The sequence below is a fragment of the Pseudorasbora parva genome, chromosome 17 (assembly GCF_024679245.1).
Source record: "Pseudorasbora parva isolate DD20220531a chromosome 17, ASM2467924v1, whole genome shotgun sequence".
Classification (NCBI taxonomy): Eukaryota; Metazoa; Chordata; class Actinopteri; order Cypriniformes; family Gobionidae; genus Pseudorasbora; species Pseudorasbora parva.
Window position 1 is genome coordinate 6833795 of NC_090188.1, and position 23979 is coordinate 6857773.

General features: G+C 39.2%; 2 protein-coding genes across 2 annotated transcripts in view; both read left to right on the forward strand.

The window, feature by feature from the left end:
- The window catches only part of LOC137045474 (V-set domain-containing T-cell activation inhibitor 1), a 76034-nt gene that overhangs the window by 47539 nt on the left and 4516 nt on the right, over window positions 1-23979 (forward strand). The gene's annotated exons all lie outside the window — the stretch shown is intronic.
- Window positions 15858-23979, forward strand: part of LOC137045471 (gastrula zinc finger protein XlCGF8.2DB-like) — a 47347-nt gene continuing 39225 nt past the window's right edge. Inside the window, exon 1 of the mRNA XM_067422106.1 lies at window positions 15858-16036. The gene's annotated coding sequence lies outside the window, so the exon portion shown is untranslated. The remainder of the gene's footprint in view (window positions 16037-23979) is intronic.

Sequence of the window (23979 nt, forward strand, 5' to 3'; positions counted from 1 at the left end):
TTTCCTCAGGTAATATCTCAGCCATCTCTCTTTCTACACTTAAAAAAAAAAATCGATTGTTTTACACTACTTTCTTCAAATCTCTCTCTTTCTCACTCTCTCTCTCCTTCCCACCAGTGGACACGCCCCCTACTGCTGATTAGCCAATAACAAGTGACATTGGTGCTCAGTCTGATTGGTCCGTGGTACATTTTTTTAGGATTTTTTTTCATAAAAAGTTAATCTTTTGTACATTAAATGTATTTTACTGTAAAGGCCCATTCACACCAAGAACGATACCTATAAACATGACTATATTAGCATCCACACCAGCGGATGTTATTATTCTGTTTATTCTAAGTGTCGCTTTAAATGCTTGAGCTTGTTACAGAAATTCCAGTAGGACATAATTTAATCTGGGATAAACATAATTGCTGTGGTATGCCAAGAAGCTGATTAAAAGGAAGTAGGCCTACTTCAAAACATTCCCTGGACTATATATCTCTTATATAACTACTTTTTACTCTGTCTGTACATTCTAAAATAATTCAGAAACCCCAATGGCATAGCTCTTTTAGGGAGATGTTGTTTTCCGGACAAAGTAATAAAATGTGGTCTGGGTGTGTTATGCATCATAAAAGTCGCAATTTAAGGGAAACCATATGAAAGATTTGATTGACAAACATCTAGTGAAGGGCTTGCTTAGGATGTAACTGCTTTGATTGTGAAGTTCCTATAAGATATAAGTTCCTATAAGGCACAATAAGATCTTTTCAAACATTGTGCAAAGAACATAAAGCATGGAGGGACAACTAGTGGCAGAAAGGGCATTATTATGGAAAATAAGATAAAGGGGATGGGGGGTAGGTCTAATGTTATTCCATGAATTCTGATTTATTTACACTGTCATATAGTTGGATAGTCATATATTGGATTTTCTTTCTAAACATGGCCAAAATGTCAAAAAACGAGTTGGATGTACGACGGAGTATGTCTATGCCAAATACACTCCTTCCTGTTTCGAGTATGGCCCTGTATGACTTCATAAAGTGTGGAGTGCCTCGCATGGGCGCTTCTCCCGATGAGTGTTAAGGAAACAGTGGTTGCAGTTTGTTTTTCTGGAGCAGCAATGGAGTTCTTCAAGTGTGTTCGTTTGTTCCAACTTATGAGTTGAAACCGTAGGCAGTGAGTGAAACTGCATCAAATCTCTGTGTTTTGTTGGCAATAAGTGCGTAAGTGCATATAATGTTAACAACACAAGCGTATAATGAATCAAAAGTTATCCAGGGATAATAGGGCTTGGGCGTCATGACGTCATTACTTGGCGTGGCGGCCATGTTGATGGCATCCTTTACTGCTACTCGGACTACTGCGCACTGTTTATAGACGTTCTCCCTCTCAGTCGTGTATCTTAATTTGATTATTTTGGCATTATTTCAACTATCGTAAACCGTTGCTGCATTTTGGGGTGTAACAGCGCAACACATAATCACCATGGGAAATGTCGAAAATGGATTAACTTTCCACCGCTTTCATGCTTGGAGGCGCAACCACGGACAAGAAGTAATAACAGTACGATGTGCAAAAAGCAAGAATTGTCACACAATCAGATGTTTTTTAGTGTTTATTTGCAAGTAGTGCAACCTGAGAACACAGAAATGTGGAATGCTTCAAGGTAAAAGGTTACAAATAAAAAATGAACACAGAAAACGAGTGAAAGTTGTTGCACTTTATATAACGGAGTGCACTTTATATAACAATAATAAATACACTTTTTAAAAAAATAAATTCTTTCAATACTATATAAGCAAATAAATAGGTATCTATATGTAGCGCCCCCTACCTGTCTCTAAGTAGAACAGCGCTCCAGATTATTTAACTAAATGCCTACAGATGTTGTAGTTAGGCCCCTCTGAAGTCACAGTAAAATACTATTCTTTAAGAAAGTTACTCAAAATTAAACTCTACACGCCCTCCAGAATAACTAGTAACTATTAAAGCTATAGAAAGAATAAACTCTGGTAAAAGTACCAAAAATAGAAGTGATTTAATTAGAAAAATGGAAATTCAAGGATTGATCAAAGAGAAGGAATGTCAGGATGTGAGTAATTCACACAATCACATATTCATGAATCATCAATACACACAATATCCCCCTCATAAGCAAGGATATAAGGAAATAATCACTAAAGTGGTCAATAAGTCACAAAACCCCACTTAAACTGTATTAACAGGGTTAATGCCAGGAATTAAATGCAGAAAAATTACTCTTTGTGTATCAAAACGTCACTCTGAATATTACCCATCAGTGCACTGAATAAACTAAAATGAACCAATATTAAATGTTGTGGGCCCACACTCACACACAAAGCAGAAATACACACAGCAGTATAACCCAACCCGTTGCAGGCCTGAATCGTTGCTTGTGTTCGTTGTGGCCGGGAAAATGAAAATGGCCTCTTCACTCTCCTGAGCACAAACAAAATCAACACAGATACCTAGATTTCCTCGCGCAGATTCTCTCTCTCTCTCTCTCTCTCTCTCTCTCTCTCTCTCTCTCTCTCTCTCTCTCTCTCTCTCTCTCTCTCTCTCTCTCTCTCTCTCTCTCTCTCTCTCTCTCTCTCTCTCTCTCTCTCTCTCTCTCGGCCTTGTCAGCGGACCAAACACACCTCCCTCGCAGCCAGAGGAACCCCACACAACGCGGGTATTTGGGGCGCTATCTGGTCCTCAAGGTCTCCCTTGTTGTGAAGGAAAACCACAACGTGAACAGTCTTTGGTTATATATATATATATATATATATATATATATATATATATATATATATAACGTCCGCGATCGTCACCGCTAACAATATATAAAATTGCCGCGACCGACTGAAGCAAGACCGCGGTATAAAACAAGCATACACTGAGAACCGAGTTATAAAACAACAACAATCAACACTTTGGTGTCTCACACAGGTCACTATATACAAATTAAGTGTTTTAATCTGATGAGTTATCGACTAAACACTTTTTCGTTACCGCAATCTATCAGCGTCACTCTCCAAAACCGCTGCACTTCTCACTCCCCTCTCTCGTCTCTCCCGCGCATCCCCTGTCCATCAACACCGCGTCATAGAGGCGGGACTTCAACTCTCACTGACCAATAAAATAAAGGAATACCTAACTTGTAGGTTAAAACCACGCTTTTCTATCTTATTTTACATGTGTGTATCCCCAAGCCTGCAGTCTCCCTCTCATTTACTGAAGCTTTCGCGCCTCGATCGCCCCCCAGTGACCGGTCCCAGTATAGCCGCCCCTCTGTGATTTCTAATGGACGCGAGGCAAACTAAATAATAAAATTACACTTCAAAAATTTTCCCCCAAAGTTAGTTTATGTCACTAAAGGCAGTTATCATCACGATGATTTCATTTCAGGTGTTCGTTTTAAAAATAAGTTTAGTTAGAGTTAGTTATTTGATGCTATAAAAACGGGGGGTGTGACGTCATTATTGACAGCTGAGACTGACGTCTTCTCTGAGTGAAGTTGTCACTGAGGCACTAACGGACTTTTTTCGAAATTTTTGGGAGCAGATTAGAGCTTTAGCTTTAATTTCTACATTTCCATAACTGTTTATTTCACACCAACATAATTCATTGTTCTGCATCTGCGAGAGTGTGGGCGGGCTTTTGATATCGCGACTGTACTTCCTGCTCTACTTCCTGCGCTCTACTGCGCAACTCCGGTCCCGAAATCGCTACTGCGCAGACTCGGTCCCAAGATGTCCGCGCCGTGCAAGGCTGCCTGAAAGCTTCAAATATGGCAAGCGGAAACGGATGATGTCGAGTCGTCCATATTTTTTTACGGTCTATGGTGTATCCCAATCAAACTTGCTATATATGATTGCGTCCTTAAAGGCATACATACACATACAATCTCAATGTGAAATTCACTCACATATGATCTGGATTAAAACCATATGAAACCAAATAAATATGAAATAAACCCATTAACTGTAAAACTGTATTCTACTGGGTTACATATAAAATAACAAGACACAGAAAATGTTGGGAGTGCAAATTATAAATATAGTAAACAATAACATTGCAATAACAAATAAAAACGGAGGCAGTGCAATTTCTTATATAATAATAATAATATATACGTTTCGGTTAGACTTTATTTTGATAGTCCACTTTAAACATTCTACTAACTATGTACGTTTTCAACAGCATGTCAACTAAAACTAATTAGAGTATTAGACTGGTAGGTTATGGTTATGTGTTGGGGTTCGGGTTTGTAGAATAAGTTGAATTGTAGTTGCAAAGTTACTTATAGTCAGTAGAATGTCTGTTGAGGGACCAACAAAATAACGTTTTCGTCGTCGTCGGTGCTCCGCTCTTTCTTTGGAAATTCATGTGGATCCAAAACTTTAATAGTTCCGATTTTGTCTCTACTACTGCCTTCCCTATTTAACGTATCCCGGTAAATTCCACATCCCTTTCGGGATTTTAACATGTTTTTTCTTTCTCCCAACTCTGCTTCTCCTCATTCGACTTGCTGTATGTTTACTTTCGCGAGGCCATCAACATGGCCGCAACGTCCCAGAATGCAACGCGGCACCTAAGCCCTATACCATGATGTATTTGTTTGTGTGTGGGTGTGTGTGTGTGTGTGTGCGCGCGCACATGCATGCTTGTGTCTCTTTAGCTCCGTCCACTGCACGCCTCCACGAACTTGTACAATATCTGTCTTTTATAAATATGATAACTAAAGGCTCTTGGGAGATATGAATTATACAATACTACTCTGTACTCAAGATTAACATGAGACTGGCAGAAACTGTATATTATGAAGCCTTTAATGCCAGGCCAGTAGTTGGGGTTGTCACTTTGTAAAGAAACACTACACGCCTATGGACTGAACACATAATGTGCATGTGCATTACACAAAATTGTGTTTTTGTACTTTAAATAAAGGTATCGGTTTCAAAAACTTCCACTTTGAATGCTGTTTTCAAAAGTTTGTGTTGTCAGGCCCCCAAAATGCTGTCATGTACATGAACAGCCAAAACACATAAAGTGTTCCCATTTTTACTGGAAAATAGTGTCTGAACATAGTCAAAGTGTTTAAATACACAGAGTAATCAACAGAACTAACAGGTGAGGAACTATGGAAACAAATAACGTTCAGGGTCACCAGGGACAATGAAACCAAAACACAATGAAACTCAACAGATGTAAGCATAACCCTGACAGATAGCGGGGCTGCATTTTAACATCAACAATATAATTGAATTGCACCAAATTTGACTTCTGAGTGAAAAACTAACAGGTTGCAGGCAGCCTTTATATTCTGAGCTCCACTGTTATCCCTCCATTTTATGTGGATTCTGCAAATTGTGTTTGGGAGAAGAATGGGATCAGGCTCTTGAAATGTCTATCCTTAAATAACACTTTTTTTCTCATTTCACCTTAAATGTTAGCCTGACAAGCCAGACCCACATCAAGATGTTTGGTCTGGAAACTCACCATAGACAGCTCAATCCGAGGGGCGGGATAAACGGTTGTCTTTCAAACTCCCTCTGCACGCGATAGGATAGCGCTACAACCAACCAGAGCAACGAAGGTGAAGCAGAGCTCGCTGACAGATTAAACATTCGCCGTATCCGGTCGGCTAAACTCCGAACACATCTTCCCTTTTTAAGAATGACTTCAGTGCCGCTCTTTGTTCTTTTCTCAGCTTAACTCCAAGTCTTCCAGAGTCGTGGTCAGAGCTGATTCGAAAGACCGCCGTTCGCCGCAGTTTCTGTGTTTACTAGAAGCACGCAAACGCAACTCGGCCGTCGTCATTATGGCCCCGCCCGCCGACTCTATACACGATGTGATTGGGCCATCCAGAGTTTGAGGAACACAGCTCAGAATGGTATTGAGAGTACCTAGACGACACTTGCGGTCAAATTAAATTTGCTGCCGCTAGGGTGAGTCTAGATTTCTAGGCTACTTAAATGTAGTTTTGCACTGTCTAGATCAAATTTTCATATTTCTTCAAATCAGAAGATTTATTAAGAAAGTAATGCACTCCTTTCCAAGACGACCCCCTTCCTTACCTACTGAAATGTTGGGACTTATGCTGCCTTCACAATTTTTTTTCCCGCAAGTTGGATACAGAAGGTGGTCTGGTGAAAGCTAGGTCTGGTGAAAGCTATTTTCCTTTGTAAAGCTTTAATATGGATTTATATATTTTTTTTCTTAAACGCATCACTTTGCTTTAAGAGGCCTTAATTAATAGAGGAGGCACTTTTTTGAGCTTCAAACTGTCACGTCACAACATAAGAAAACTAAGGTGAGAACTCATGTGCAGAGGAAAAGATGATTTATTTAAAAAAATAAACATAAATACAAAACAAACACCCTCGAGGGGGTAAAAGACATAATCAAAAACATAAACTCAAAACATACCAAACTGGAAAATAACATTGATGAGACAAAGGGTACGTCTCAATTAGCCCCCTAGTTCAGTTGTCAGGGCACTGATCAGGGAGTCAGCCCATTGGCTTATGTCCTAATCAGTTCCCTGACTAGTGAACTAGGGAGCGGATTGAGACGCACCCAAAGATCCGACCAGGACTTCTTCTTTTTTGTTTTTAACGGCGGTTGGCAACCAGCTTTTGGTGCATTACCGCCCCCTTCTGCTCCGGAGGGTGAATCAGACAATAGGTTTACAATCTAGTTTCCACATAAAAAGAAATAAAAGAAAATAATTTTACAACTCAAATTCATTCATTACCCAACATACTTTGCCGTCTCCATGTTTTATCCTCATAACCTATGGAAAAAAACCAGTTTCCCTTAAGAAAGTTAACACTATCCTAACCTGTGCTCTGTCACCTATGTTCAACACTCCTTTTAATGTTAACTCCCCTAATTCCCTCAAATGAGTCGCCATTATTACTCTCTGTACCTCATACCTCCTACATCTTATAATTGTGTTCCAGGGACTCCTCTTCCTGACACCACTCACACAAGCATGTCTCGTGTTTTCCTGTCATTTTCAGTGATTTGTTTAGAGCACCATGCCCCAGCCTTAACCTTGTCAATACGATTTCCTCTCTCCTATGCCCCCCACCTAACCTAGTTATTTTTACACTCTTTTGAAATTGATATAAATGCCTTCCTTTCTCCTCTCGGTCCCAACTTTAAGATGTTTCTTAAGTTCTTCCATTCCTACATTCATTGGTACCCCTGTGATCACTCCTTTGCATCCTCCACCATTGCGAGCTCCCACCCTTCGTGTGTTTATCACTTTCAGTTTTCCAATCTTTTTTACTTTGATTGCCTTCTCAAATTGATCTTCATTAGCAAAATTGACCAACAAGTTTCCATAATTTAGGACCTTAGCATATAAAGCTCCCCTATCTTACTTGCCAAATGTTTTGTTAAAGCTACACTGTGTGATATTTCCCCCCATCTAGCGGTGAAAAGGTATATGACCATCCAGTGAATAATACTGTTCCTTTCAATTCTGATTTCGTTTTAACTCCTACGGTGGCCGATTTAGTCCAAGATTAACATGGCAATCCCCCTCTTCACATTCGACACGAGTGTTAAAACGCGAAAGGCAAAGCTTGAATTTACGGGTATGTCCCTCTTTGGCTAATGTACTTTCAAGATGGAGGGGCCACATGGCGACCAGCATTCGAACCCCTCACCCGTATGTATTTTCAATGGCACATTATAAACTTACGAGAATACTTTATTACTTGAAAGTAAATGTACATTAATGAGCACATATTTTTGAAAGAACTAAGTGTTTTTAGCTAAGAATAAACTAAAAACGTTACAGTGTAGCTTTAATTCAAACGGGTTCATTATCTTCATGTTTGCTTGATCTTTATCATTGAATCTTATGACGATAACAGTCTCATGCATTTCCTTCTTATTTAGCTCATGTCCTTCTTCCTCACTTTCCGAATGCTCACCATTTTCATTTCTTATTCTTTTATTCCCTTTTGCATGACTGACTCTCTTTTTTCTGAAAACTCTCCCTTCAACATTCCCTCATTTTATTCTTCTTTCTCTTCACTGTAATCCATTTCCGCCCACCTACCTACGTCTGATTCATTCACGGAGCAGTCGTGCTCAACCACTCCTAAAACAGTTTTTCCAATGTTTTTTGAATTTCCCGCTTTCAATCGATTAGTATTTCCTCGACCACGTCCTGCTGATGTCGCCGCCATCTCCTCAGAACCGTCAGGAACTCCGACCAGGACTGACAAACACAAGGGGCTTATAAAGGGAAGAAATCAGGAGGGAACAGGTGGGGGAAATCAAACACTAATCAGATAACAAGGGGGAGGGGATTAGACAATGACGGGAGCAGAAGCTCAAAATAACTAACCCCACATGTGCACACAAGACAGGACAGGCATGTGACACAAACTCGTTGGCTCCATTCACTTAGAAACATAAAGGATACAAGCTTGGAAACATAAGGATTTATTTATTAATATAACTCTGATTGTGTTCATCAGAAAGAAGAAAGTCATATACACCTAGGATGTCTTGAGCGTGAGTAAATCTTGGATTCATTTTAATCTTGAAGTAAACTAATCTTTTAAACCTCTTTGGGGACTTTCCAAACTACATGCTGTATCCACTGATGTGTGAAAGAAAGGTGGACTCGGAGAACAATGCATGTTTTACATTCCATAACACATTAGGAGATGGAGACATGTGTACAAGACTCTCTGATTTGTGCTTCCTTCTTTTACTGATAATAACACTGCCCAGCCATGAGCAATCAATAGTCACAGAGGGTCAAACTAGATCCACCACAATATCTATTTTAAAACCCACTATAGCTGCCACTGGAAACAATGCTGTTAGTAAAGGCCTTCTGAAGCAAAGCGATGTGTTTGTAAAAAATAAAAAAATAAAAATAAAAAAAATATATATATATATATATATATATATATAATATATCTAGCTCCCACCAGACCACCTTCTGTATTCAATGTAACTGACGTGACGACATATGACATCGGACTTTAACTGCGAGAGGTGCTACACTTTCTTCGTAAGTTGAATACGGAAGGTGATCTGGTGAAAGCTAGATTTTTTAAATTAGGCTTATGATGGCTGGATGCAGTTTTTTGAGCTTCAAACTCAATGGACCCCATCACTGAAATGGCTTAAGGGTGAGTAAACCATAGAGTAATTTTCATTTTAAAGTGAACTAATCCTTTAACAACCAGTCTGTTTTGTGTCTAGAATGAAGCACAGGGTGGGGCAGTAATGTAATAACAGGGCATTCCCTACTGTGCTTGATGGGCACATCGCCGCTAAGGATTACCCAACCATTCTGGAGGACAATGTGCACCAAATGTTTCAAATATTGTACCCTGAATGGAGTGCTGTGTATCTGCTTAATAATGCACCAATACACACCTAGGCAAAACTTGTGACGGAATAGTTTGATGAACATGAAAGTGAAGTTAAACGTCCCCCACGGTCTGCACAGTCACCAGATCTCAATATTTTTTCAGCCACTTCATGGTATTTTGTTAGAGGTGCGGGTCAGATGGTTTTGCTCCACCAGCACAATATGGTGGAAGAGGAACGGCTTAAAATCCCTCTGGCCTTTGTGAAGGAGTTGTATATGTCATTCCCAAGACAATTTGATGCCTGTATTGGCCATAATGAATGAAAACCAGTGAGTGAATTAAATCATGGAATGTACATTGGTTGCACACTCACTATTGCTGTGCAATGTGGGATTGAATGAGTGCACTCAGTAACGTTCTCTGTGGTTTCGGACTCCACTATAAATGGCTGTCCCCTCAAATAATGGCCTATTAAATGATAATGAATACAGTTGTGGGGGAAATTTCCTGGGAAATCTGTTTTGGACATCATGACATGGCCAGTGACACAAAATGAATTTGACTTGCACATCAAAACCCTAAATCATCTCCCTGATAGTAGCAAATTCAAATTCACTTAAATTGTGTGCATCAGCAAAAAAAAAATTCTCCAAATCTTGCATGGTTTGTTTTTCCTACATCTCTATACATTTTTGAGCAGAATGTTTTATTCAAGCTAGTTTTGATTGAAAAGTCAGATTTTCATACCAAAATGGAACTGCACCAAGAGCAACATTCCAGTGGTCAAAACCACAGTGATGAGTGTGTTTGGGACCAGATGCTTACACTCTCTGCTCTTATTTAACAGGTCAGTAGATTGAATCATCTTGCAACAGTTTCATGTCACTGCTGAATGTAGCGAAGTAGGAAACATGTACGACCCAAAACTTTGGCTGGTGGGGATCTATGTTCTACAAGAAAGATTTGGAAGCAAGATGAATTGCAAAAAGTAATAGTCCAGCAAGTATGATAATTCGAGTTCTTTGGCGTAGGCCCCGTCCTTAGCTTTCGTTTCGAGGGTAATGGACTCTGCATATCCTGCCTGAAGATGAAGGCAGGGGCGCAGCCGACCCCTGGGAGGAATAAACGGGGACCATCCTGGTGGTGGTGGGGAGTTTGGAGGTAACTCAGACATGTGTAAGTGACCATCTTTTATACTCTTTGGATTAGGACGTGATTGGTTAGGTCTGAAAGTGACGCGTGACATAACATTGAATCTTCCTGGCAGAACTTTCTCTAAAGCTTTCATTTCACCATTATTTTGAGTCTCTTCATGTTTCAATTTTGGCAAAGAGAGGAATTATGAAAAGACCACAGTATTATGACTATGCAACCTGGGAACCCCAACCCAGGAACAAACTCAGTGAACCCAATAAATAGGCTACACAGATTTTTCCCAGAACAGGACAAGAGACGTGGATGCAAATATATATATGTTTTTATTTGATCAATATTTAATAAATAATTCCAAAGAAAATATTCAATGTTTTAAAAGCCACATATTAACAACACAACAGAAATACAAAGTTACTTGGGCAGTACACACACACACACACACACAAAAACAAAATAGGAATGAGGTTTGACAGTTGAGGGAGAGTGAAGACACCGCCAACACTCAAAATAGAAAAAAGAAACATAAAAAGGATTAACCAAATTAATATATCACCACACACACTTGTGCACATGCACATCACACAAAAATAACCCGTGTCAAGCCCCACCCCTCTTGATAATGAACACTCAATTTCTAACAAAAATACACCAAAACTACCAATACACACACACACACACAGGACAGTGTTCTTCCTCCTGTGAAATTGGCAGTTGATAACACTTAGTGGCTAATCGTGTACACTGCCACAGGGTCGACAACACAGTTCGACCCCACAGCCAGTGTTAAGTAATTTAGGCACCGTCAAGCTGTTCACCTATACATCAAGTCAGCAGCAAAACAGCAGCGCCCCGCTGTCAACCAACGAACCTCTGGTAACCCGGTAACAATTGTCCCAGCTTATCAATGGGATACACTGCACGTCTAGGGTGCAAGGAGTCCCAGTCATGGCCAACCAGAGAAAAAAGGTTTTGTGCATGCTATAAAAATAACACATATTGATTTCCAAAATGCCCTATGTGGAAAGGATAAAACTGCCACCACAAACTTTAATATTCACCTGTGAATGGGCTGCAGACCAGTCAACCTCAGAAAGTTGTACAAAATATTCCCAAACTCTGTAGGAAGCAACCAGGGATCTCTCCCACACCCCACTCAGTATACGGAGCCGGACAGGGCAGTAACTTCATACCACGAGTCTACATAAGGCAGGTCTATAAACTCTGCCTCTAGCTGTGATGGGCTCATTTCCCAAACTTTAACCAACCAAAAGTAGCCCAAGACTAAACACCCATACTGTCTGCTACACAATCATTTAATGCAGTTTTACTCGGATGACGTTTGATTCTCTCCAGTCAATTGCATTTATCTGATAATAGCTACATCAGTGAGGTGTGGCACACAACTTTATGATTAGATCGCTGCATCCGCACAACCGATGCACATGATCTTCATCTTAGAGGCCACAAGGATTAATTATGAGTTTTACCTACCTCAATTTACCTACTCTTTTGTCTTTGAACAACAATATGCGTGTAGGGAAAAATAACTGGTCTAACTTGACTTCAGCTCTGCAGCACATTTTGCATTTTTTTGAGAATCAGGAATATCTGAATTTAAAAGAGCGCCCTACCCACATACATTGGAGTAAATTGATAAAAATGGTCTCATTTTACAGAAAAAACTCTAAATTTTAACACAATGGTGGAATATTGCATATATTATATTGTATCTATTCACAATCTTATGATAAACATAGATAAATAAATATTTTGATTTATTTTTAATTAATTTGTTATTTAAAAATCTATTTTTATTATTATTTTGGGATCCAAGCTTTTTGGAAGTTTCTGCTGATTCTATAAATTGGCACTAAACGGGAAAAAAGAATTTTCTTGATATCTCCTTGCAAATAAAAGTTATTGAGATTTATCTGACCAAAGTGTCTAACAACTCCTACTCATCTGCATTGACATAAACTGGCCACTAGGAAATCGAAAAGAAGGCTCCGCCTCCTCAACTTTGTAAAGCGAGATCTCGGGCTCTGATTGGTCTAGAATCATGATCCACATGCCTATAAAGAGCTGAGATTCTCAGCTTTTCTGTAGCATGATGCAATATGTGATGACATCATAAAAAATCGTGGCTAACACCGACAATCAAAACTAGCAATAATAAGAGTATTTGTCTGCATCACATGTTTTGATCTGGACAGCGGTGACATTTTACAGTGTCATTTGGCCATACTTGCTCACAGACATGTTCCTTAGGTTGTTTGCTTCAAAATGAGACTATTTTTTACAAGCTGATATAGGGTTTGAGGCTAGTAGCTTTACAACAAGTTTGTGATCCGAACAGGAATATGACTCATGTGTTTGCTTGTTCAAAGGAGTCATTTCCATCTTTGTGATTCTTTTGATAATAAATTTACTGTAAATTATTGCATCGGTGAAATTAACTGCTCAGCGATATTCCTGAGGCCGATAGCTTTCATTTGATATATGACTTGTCTATTTTAGGTGTGTTTGTGTGATAAAAATATGACATTTTATATTATTTGCATGATTTTCTGAAGGGGTGGTCGTTGCGGGGGGTCGAATTCAGACCGTATTATTTTCTTCTATGTAATATAAATGCAGAAGTTATTGGGTTATTAAGAAAGCTGAGGTTCTAATCTTTCAAATTATACCATATATGTCTAGTTTTGTGGTGCGCGAGTTATAGATTTTTAAAAAAAGATTGATGATGCAATTTTGGACCCAACGGTGGTCCAAGAGGGGGTGCAGAGCTGAAGTGGTTAACCCCTTAACTGTCACTGTCCCACGCTTGGCACTGTTTTTTTGATGGCCTTTTTTCCGTATCTTATATTTTAATAATCATCATAAATTAGGTATCATTTGAAAGCTTACGAACTCAAAATTCATCCTCTAAAAACCTTTTTGAAATCGGATAATGCGTTACCATGGAAATGGTACTCGAATTTCTTCTAGCAGGCTCCTCCCCTGTCATGTTTCAAAAATTATTTTAACTACTTTATAATCAAAATCTTTTCTAATCTTTACAAAATACCTATCGTCGGAAAGGTCTGAGTCTCAAGGTTCCATGTTTGGTGACTGTTTTGTGATGGAAGTGATATTTGGACAGTCTATTCTCAAACAACAACAAAAAAGACAGAAGGGCATATCTAAAATGTGTGTTTGCACATTTCTTATGACTAGAAGACAAACAGTGGGCCATGTTTATGTCTGCCTTACTCAGCCCAAACTTTAAAAGCCATTCTAACCTCAACATAACTTATTCAGCATCATTCCAGCCTGGCTTGGTTTTGTATATCTTGGTCTTGTACAGAGGCCTGCTTGAGTCAAGCAAGTAACACAGCTTACAAGGAAGGAACACAACTCAATACCATGTTGCAGGTTCTTACAGTTAATATCACAGCATGCAGCTCCAATATAAGTCAATATTACTTAACAATGTGTCAGACTAACACAGTATACGTTAAGAGGAATGAAAACACAATGAGGTCTGATTCACTTGCAAGGAAACTGCAAAATAATAATCCAAATGATTTCTGGACATAAATCAAAAGAATGAATAACTGTAAATCTCTACCAATAAATATTGATGCTGTAAGTGGTTCAGATGAAATTACTCAGCTGTGGAAAGAACATTATTACGAGAATCGTGGTAAAAGTAACTCCCTTGCTTTGGGCAACATGGATAATAATGAAGATGTCTCCCCACAAGTAGTCTTTGATGCAGCTCTGATGTTAAAAGATAACAAAGCATGTGGTATGGATAAGATATCTTTTGAACATTTTAAATTTGTGAGTAGAAAACTGTCCTCTGCTTGCCATTTTTTTACTGGGTTTTTAGTTTGTGTTTTTTTTAACCTGATTCTCTCTCATCATGTTATAGTGCCTATATTTATCAAGACAAAACTGGCAAGAGAAATGGCATAATTACCAGCCTACAGCTCTGGCCAGTTTTTATCCGAGATCATTGGAGAGTTGGAATAATTTGTCCTGACCTTTGACAACCACTTTGGTTTTAAACCTAAACATGGCACAGATATGTTTTGCTATAAACGAGACTTTAGATTAATATAACGCATAATTCCACAATTTGTGTTTTATTGATGCCTCTAAAGCTTTTGATCATCTAAATCATGAAAATGTATTTTATAAGTTACACAACAGGGGAGTTCCCAATTTTTTTTGTGAGAATTCTGGCTTTTTGGTATGCTCATCAGTCGGTGTATGTAAAATGGGCTAACTTTTTAGCCTGATGTGGTCATACTCAATTCTAGTCAGAATATGAGTCTTTCACTGCTCCATTGGGCTGTGATTATGGGGCGTGTTTCAACCAAACCAGGAAAGACCTCAATTGGATAGACCTACAACCAATCAGAGCAACGAAGCGACGCATTGTCAAATGTCAACATAGTTCAACTGCACGGTGTTGCCAAGTCCGCGTTTTTTTCCCCGTGGGTTGTTTTCTATGTCCGCAGGTTGAAGCGACTATTATGTGATATATAGACCCATGAGTGCGAATTTTAGCAGGCAACCTTGCCAAAATAACACTGTGGCAAGAGGGGGCGTGGTTCAGCGAGGGCTGCAGCGGGAGAGAGAGGCGCGGGACGAGCGGTAAGTGAGTGGGTTGGACGCAGATTAATAACACCTGTCTCTTGTTCCAGTAATAAGCGCAGAGAGGGGATAAAATGCCAGCGGAACCGGAGACCAGGGAGAGAGAGAGGGACTGTTGACGTGAGACACCCAGAGACTGAGAAATCCATGGAGAAATCCCGGAAGCCGGAAGTGCCGACCCGGAAGTGATCCTTGAGTTTATGAAAAGTCACACCATTGAGTGTGTTGCTGTGTTTAGAGTTGAAAATAAAAGTGAATACGTCAACAGTCCAGCCGACCCCCGTGTCCTCTTCCTTCCTCCAAACGAACTTTGCTACACTGGTGCCGAAACCCGGGAAGGAAGAGGACACGGGGGTCGGCTGGACTGTTGACGTATTCACTTTTATTTTCAACTCTAAACACAGCAACACACTCAATGGTGTGACTTTTCATAAACTCAAGGATCGCTTCCGGGATTTCTCAATCTCTAGGTTTCTCACGTCAACAGTCCCTCTCTCTCTCCCTGGTCTCCGGTTCCGCTGGCGTTTTATCCCCTCTCCGCGCTCATTACTGGAACAAGAGACAGGTGTTATTAATCTGCGTCCAACCCACTCACTTACCGCTCGTCCCGCGGCTCTCTCTCCCGCTGCAGCCCTCGCTGAACCACGCCCCCCTTGCCACAAACACATTTTACCCCCCAAAACCTGTGCACACAGACGTGTTAAAGTAAACGACACATAGAAGAACATTTCCATCTGCGTGTCTCGTTTGTGGAAATGAGTCGGACGGTCATAAATTGCGTATAAAAGGACATGGAAATTTGTAACTTTACCTCTTGAACACTGACCGCAAGCAAGCCTCTGCTGATGTGCAACACTGCAGCTTCATCAATTGATTACTTTGTTCTTAAGGTAAGGCTTGACTATATTGTTACTATAGGTACTGCCCAAGGGGGTAATCTAGCGCTCGGAAAGCGTTCCACCCATTGCTAACCAAGCCATCACCTGCTGTTAGCATCCCATTGACTCCCATTCATTTTTGAGTCACTTTGACAGTGAATAACTTTACATCTGAGGCGTTTAAAGACTCCATTTGTCCATTGTTTATTTATAAAGAAACACGACAATGCATAAAAGGCTCCATTACCTTGTATCTTACACTATCGCCCCGTAGAAGCTGTTTTTGTAAAAATAGGCTAACGATTGCGTCATAACCAACGCGACTCTGTCGCACAGTTGAGAAATTACCGTACAGACAGGAGGAGACGATCAGAAATAATCTTTTACTGTCTATGAGGCCGTCGGGGGACGTGGAAACATAAAGTCTGATAAAGTCAAGGGAGAAGAATGGGGAGAAGCCGATAGTGAGCCAAAAGCAACGGGAGAAAATATTTAAACAACGTGATTCAGATTTCACTTTCCACAACTACTAGAAGACCTACAGCTGTCAGACAGGAGGCTCACATCACATCTACGCCATCAAGCTCAGTCTGAGCCGGCGCAGTTCGCTCAGCCATCAGGAAGTGAGTGCCTCTGATTGGCCTCATTTTTCCGTCGTTGAAGTCAATGGGATCGCTCTGTCCATTTCTTTTACTGTCTATGCCTATGGGTACTGCAGGCCTGGTCTGATACTGCTCCATTGGGCTGTGATTATGGGGCGTGTTTCAACCGAACCAGGAAAGACATCAATTGGACAGACCTACAACTAATCAGAGCAAATTTCCTGATAATTTATTCACGTCCGACATTGTTAGTTAGTTTCCCTTTTTTTGCTGAAGTATGTTTGTATTAGTCTTCACATACCGCTTTTGTAAACAAAATCCAGTGTTCGGCACTTTGCGTACGTGAGTTTTTGTTGTAGATGTCTGTCTTAAAAAAAAAAAAAAAAAAAAAAAATAATTGTTGTGTATTGTGCTAATTAATTGAGATTTCTTACAGCTCTTACAGGTTTTTGGCCTTGTCTGTTCCGTTGCTTCTATTACTCTCCCCTTTTTTGTAAGTCGCTTTGGATAAAAGCGTCTGCCAAATGATTAAATGTAAATGTAAACACGGGGGCAGCACTTGTAAACACGCTCTAGTGTGACCTTTCCCAGGCATTACTTAATCAGCAGAGCTACGGAAGCCCTGAACGGCCATGGATAATATTTTTTTTATGTCTTATGTCGTGATCATAAGTTAATTTTCTCATGATCTCGAGATAACAAAAGTGGTTTTGATGTTTTCTCTTGATCAGTAGTTTCATTCTGTAGCAACAAACACAATTTCCACGCACATCTGATCAAGGATAATAAATATCCTTTGCTCTGCTTAATAAATATTTTATTTGTGTAATTAACATGATCAAAAGAGCAGGGGGGGGGTGCCTTCAGAAGGTCGGCAGATTTTGTTATTATTCTAAAAATCGTTTAGTTTCGATTCAGCCCATTTTATTTTCCCCATTTGTTTGAAATAACATAATTAGTTTGTTCCTGTAGGATAGACCGTGACTGTTATCATGTGTATTCCTTTCTAGCCATGCTATTCCAGTAAAAAGAGGTGCAGTATAGGCTACTCCATATTTCTAAAAACAAACCAACGTTTATTCCAGTTGATTTAATACAATCTTGGGATGCTGTTTGAGAAGAGTTATGTGTATGTGTGTGGTTTGCTACAAAGAAATGTACAAAATACAATAGTTTTAATTAAACAGTATCACTAAATTATAGGCGCTACACATCTTTACATAGGCTATAAATCACATTTCTTATCAATAGGCTATATACATTGAGTGACACAATGTGGCAAACTAACAGTTATTTAGGCTGCTGATAAAAATGGCATCTTAAAGATGCACATTAAGGTGCAAACAGAATACAGTGACATCAAAATGTAAGTTTAGTATCACACAAACGCTATTGCTATAGAAAACTAATCACATTAAACCATTTAACATTAGTTAAATTAATTACTTAATGCACACAGTTGGCAAAAATTATAGCGATCACGAAAGGTCTTCAACGCGTTCAATCTGGGCCAATATAACACAGTAAGGTGGATAGGCTATACCGCACCCCATCGGTTAGTTGGTTCTATACTGCCACCTGTTGGCGCAGTTGTGTAACTTAGAGAATACTAAGTTGTTATCGCGACAACTTTTGTTATCACAAGAAAATTAACTTGTGATCATGAGAAAACAACTTTTGTTATCTCAAGATCATGAGAAAATTAACTCATGATCACGACATAACAAGACATAACAAAAAATATTATCATGGCTGTTCAAGGCTTCCATACAGAGCAATTTAGGTTAGAAACTAGGGGTGGGAATCTTTTACCATCTCGCGATTCAATTCGATTCCGATTATTGAGGCCACAATTCGATTCATAATCGATTTTCGATTCAAAAAGATTTTCGATTCAAAACGATTTGATTTTGAAAATATCAAAATTAAATCCGCATCCGCCCAGACCCGTTAATATTTGGCCTGTTACCCGACCCGTGCCCACGATAAATCACACACGCTAAAATAATTCAAATTAAAATGCTTTATTTTTTTATCTTGCACCTTTCAACATCAACAGCGTCATGAATGGGCTAATGAAAGAGGCTCTGCCTTTAAAGACTCGTTGTCAACAATTTCATATACTCCACTCACCAACTTTATTTTCATCCATTGCTACTCCTGCAACGCTCGCTCCGACTGGGCTACGAGAGGCATCAACAAAAGTTGCGCTGTCGCAGTGGTGGTGATGTAATGGTTCAAATGGCATATCGTTGTTGCGTGTATGTGTAATGGTAATTTGGACATAGAAATTGTAATACAGTATGTTCGAGGGGGAAAGAAGGAGGGGGGAACCAGCGAATATTTAAAAGACTTTAACCAAACAAAACGAAAGTAACGTGGGCAGCCCCTCACGGACAACTGCCACACGCACACACATAATAAAACGTTAACACAACTCGACGTCAAATCCAGGTCTGGTGATCTCTCGTCCCATGATATGCCTCCGAGCTCCCTCAGAGGACTCGGTGTGGCTCGCAGGTGACGCTCATTCACAATCACCCCCCGGTCTCGCTCTCTCGCTCATCCACCTCGCCACAGAAATATTGCACATATTTTTCATCCGCGCTACTACCCGCCCGCACAGAGTTAATTATCCGCCCGCATCCACGCGCATGATTTTTATAAATGTCACAATTTGCAGGACTCTAGGTCGCGTATAGGCTAGTTACAAAATGGAGACAGCCAGCGAATTTTATTAATTTATTAAATCGATTCTTGGACATTTCAGATCGATTCTGAATCGTTGCAAATGAGAATCTAGATTCTTCTGTGAATCGTTTTTTTTTTTTTTTTGGCACACCTCTATTAGAAACTATATTTTTTATTTATTTTTTGAAAATGACTGATTACTTCAGAGCCCCGAGAAACATTAGGTCAGCTTTTAACAGTGAAATTGCATTGGCTCTCGTATGTCTCATGAGCGATTGCGTCATTGCATCAGCTTTGATTGTAAAATGCCATTGGCTCTCGAGTTTCACGTGACCGATTGCGTCATGCTAAAGAGTCGGGTGTATCTTTAGAATGAGATATGACTGAGTGTGTGCATTCACTTAGTGGCGGGATCATCATTTCAGCGATTAAAACGTTAAGATCAACTCAATCAACAACATGACAATATCGTATGACTTCAGAAGACTTGGACAAAGTCGACAAACATGAGGTAATACTTGTATATCTTTTTTGGAAATGAATATTAGTATTCAAAAATATAGTATTTGAAAATAACCTGTGACAGTACTTTTTTACTGTATGTTAATGTTCCATGTTTTATATTGTTTAGAAGTTTAGGGTAGGAGTGGGGTTAGTTGCTCCAAAATATAAAAGTAGCCAATACATTTTTATAAAATCATGTCTACTTTTACAAATGCAAAGAATTCAATGCATCTTTTATCTGACACACTAGGCAAACAACTGAAATCAATCAAAAAAATGATGCCAAACGGGTACCCTGCACTCTTTGAAGAAAAGGTTCTATATACAACCTTAAAGGTCCCATGGCATGACATTTTAATTTTATAAAGTTTTTCGGCATGAATATGAGTTCCCCTAGCCTGAATATTGTCCCCAAGTGGCTAGAATTTTTTGATCGGTGTAAACCGAGTGCTGGCCGTCTTTCTCTGCCTTTGAGAAATTGAGAGCTCAGATGAGCTGATCTTGAATTCTCCTGTTATGATGTCATCAGGAAAGGTTTCCTCTCCTTCCTCTGCTTTACCCGCTCAGAGAATTAGTAGAGAATGGATTCAGTTTATCAGTCGCGATATGAGCACAAGCTTTACCATATGGATTCGACAGCACAGCCACAAACAGTGAGTAACAGTGTTCATTAATGCCTGATCTGGGATGAGTGAGTTCTGATGTGTAGCTAATCATTCAAGTTCACACAGACTTTCTTTCTCAATCGTTTAATACCGTCAGTCCCGCCGCTAACCGTCTCCATGCATCAGTGAATCAAGCCAGTGACAAAAACATCAACTTCACGTCGTTTCTGTTAGTAGCATGAAACAAATCTGTTATTTAAATGATTAAACTACAGAGAGCGATCAAAGAACACTCTTTATAATGCTTGGATCTGCCAATCACACGTTTATCTGCAGTGCACACTTGTCCAAGCTGCCGTTATAATGAATGGCACTGTTAAGCTCAACAGAAGCTCTACTGTATTCATGTCGATGTCGTGTCTGTTGTTAGCGGTGGTGAAAGCATTTTGTGAGAGAAATAACGTTGCAAAGTTCACTCGTGTTTATTCAGAGCTCTCAGATTCAAACAAAATAAAATCGTGCTCTCAACAACTCGGTACAATAACACTCTCTCAGCAATCTTTCCCAGCTCTCCGTCTCTCTCTGGACTGGCAGTGAGTGCTGCAGCTGCTCCCACGCCCCCTCCACACGTAATCAAAGCTTTCCTGTAGCTCAAACAGTAGAGCATGGCGCTAGCAACGCCAAGGTCATGGGTTTGATTCCCAGGGAAAGCAAGAACTGACAAAAAAAATGTAAAATGTGCACCTTAAAATGCAATGGAAGTCGCTTTGGATAAAAGCGTCTGCCAAATGCGTAAATGTAGTCTCATTTCAAATGCAAAGATGTCAGCCAATCACAACAGTGGGTGTTTTCACTGCCGTCTCACAGCAGACACGCTCCTTGAAACAGAACATTCAAGACAGAGGGTTTATATCAGTATAGAAAAAAATGACTTTTATTTCTAAATTATGACATTGATGTAAAAACCATACTAACTGTAAAAAAAATATTGTTGGTTTAACTTAAAAAGTAAGTAACCTGGTTGCCTTAATTTTTAGTTTATTGAAATAAAAAATTTGAGCTGATACAATGACGGAAATTAGTTTAATAAATAGAAACTCAAAATATGATTGTATCTGAACCACATAAAAAATTATAAATCATGAAAATAATACAATTTGGCATGTTTCAATGCATGAGCTCTGTGCCACTGTACGTCCGACTGATTGCATCTTATCTATGCATCATTTTTTTAATCCTTTTTATAACTGTTTTAGTTTACCTTTGTTCTTTTCTTTGGTTATCATCATTTTATTATTTTTAATTCTCTTTACATTGTATTCTTTTTTTCTTATGCATTTTTTATCCCTATTTTAATTCCTTTCTATGTAAAGCACTTTGAATTGCCATTGTGTATGAAATGTGCTATATAAATAAACTTGCCTTGCCTTTTCTTGCATCATCACAAAAAATGTATTATAAAAAAATCCATGCCATGGGACCTTTAAAAGGTTCTATCAGTATTTCTACGTATTTGGAACCCCTAAAAGGTTCTATATAGAACCCTTTTTAAGGGTTCAATCAAAATAACCCTTTAGGGTTCTTTGTAACCAGTGAAAATGTTCTATATGGAACCTTTAAGGGATTCATTCATTATCATTTGTTTTGTCCTTTCCGGATTAAATATTTCATATTATTGACAAATATTTCACTGCATTATTCAGTGTATTCAAATGCATTTATGTGAATGCATGTGAATGATCACAAAATTCAAGATATTGGGGTTAGAAAATGTATATATTTATCTCATTTTATGTAGCTAATCAATATCACATGAAGAGTCCCACACTGTAAAAAAATATTTAGAAAAAATTTACCTGGATGCATGAGATTCGACAACCTTTATTAAAATATTATTAAAAGATTTTGTAATCATATTGGGTAATTGTGTGTTTTATTTCTGATGATGCAAATTTGATTTATGATTTATCAAATTTTTGATGTGGTTCAGATACAATAATATTTTGAGTTTCTATTTATTAAACAAATTTCCTTCATTGTATCAACTAAAATTTTTAATTTCAATAAACTCAAAATTTTAAGGCAACCAGGCTACTTACTTTTTTAAGTTAAACCAACAATATTTTTTTACAGTGCATGTCCGTTTTTTTTAATGTGATATTAAGTTACTACAACAGTAGTAAACAATAATTTAATTACAACTACAAAATGTTGCAGAATAATATAATATATGAATGAATAATAGCCTAAAGAACCTTTGTGCCAAAAGGGTTCTTTCTTGTCATTATATAACCTTTTTTTTTAGCTTAAAAGGTTTTTTGGAGTTAAAGGGGGGGTGAAATGCTGTTTCATGCATACTGAGCTTTTTACACTGTAATGTAAAACTAATGTTGGACGTTTGATGGAGTATTTCTGTGTCAAAAATACTCCTTCCGGTTTCTCACAAGTTTCGGCGAGTTTTTTTCGAATATGGGTGTACTTGACGTTAATAAGAGCGGAAGGTCCTTGTATGGGCTGTACAGGCTCTTCTCCCGGTAGGGTGCGCGCGCGCGTGACTAGAGCACGCCGTAAACAGTCTCTCAGGTGCAGATCCAGTCGTCCGTGAACACTTATGTCGCGCTGCGCTCCACTTTATTCCTATGGGTGACGTCGAGCGACTTCAACGCTTCAGCACAGCATTCCGGGAAAGCAGCGCCGCATTTGAACCGATTTGAACGCAGAAATGATGGGAAGCAGCACAACATCGTTTCAGTTGCGTCTCAAAATGGATTTACACGCCACTGCTGTCAGGACTTTACCAAATCATACCAAAGAAGTGTGTTTTTGACGGAGCAGTCCCAGCGCTAAAGCTTCGGTCCTGCTTTGGAAGCAGCCGGTGAGTTAACTTAAACTGCTTCAAATGTCTCTGCTTTTGGCTACGGACGCATGAGTAAACATCAGTAAACGACACGATCGCGTGCTTCGTCATTCAAATGCGCTAACTGTTAACGGTTACTCCATTGTTCTCTGTATAACGTTACAGTATTCTGACGTGCAAAACCGTTTTGCTTGCTACTTCTAAGGTTTAGTCCCATACAATAGTCCATAAACCGAATCATGTCCTCATACACTGCGAGTAAACACACAGAAATGTGAAGGGGCCATTAAATACAGTAACTTACATACCACAGAGACGGACGTCCTGATGTTGCCGTTTCTCCTGTTCAATTTATTTCTCCCTCAGATTTGATTGTGGATCATTATCTGTATTAGCTGAGATAGCAATGGGTTTCTCCACGCTTGAGGACGTCACCGCTTTGTGCGCTTGTCATTCTTTAGCTCCGCCCACACGATACGCCTCCAGGCGCTCGGTTTTTTCCGGAAAGACTCGGTACAGCCTATATTTCTTTTATAAATATGATAAAACTAAAGACTTTTCGGAGATATGAAGGATGCAATACTACTCTATAGGTACTCAAGATTGACATGAGATTGACTGAAACTGAGTGTTTCACCCCCCCTTTAAGAAACCCTATGAATCTATATAGAATCCCAATGAACACTTTTTTTCTAA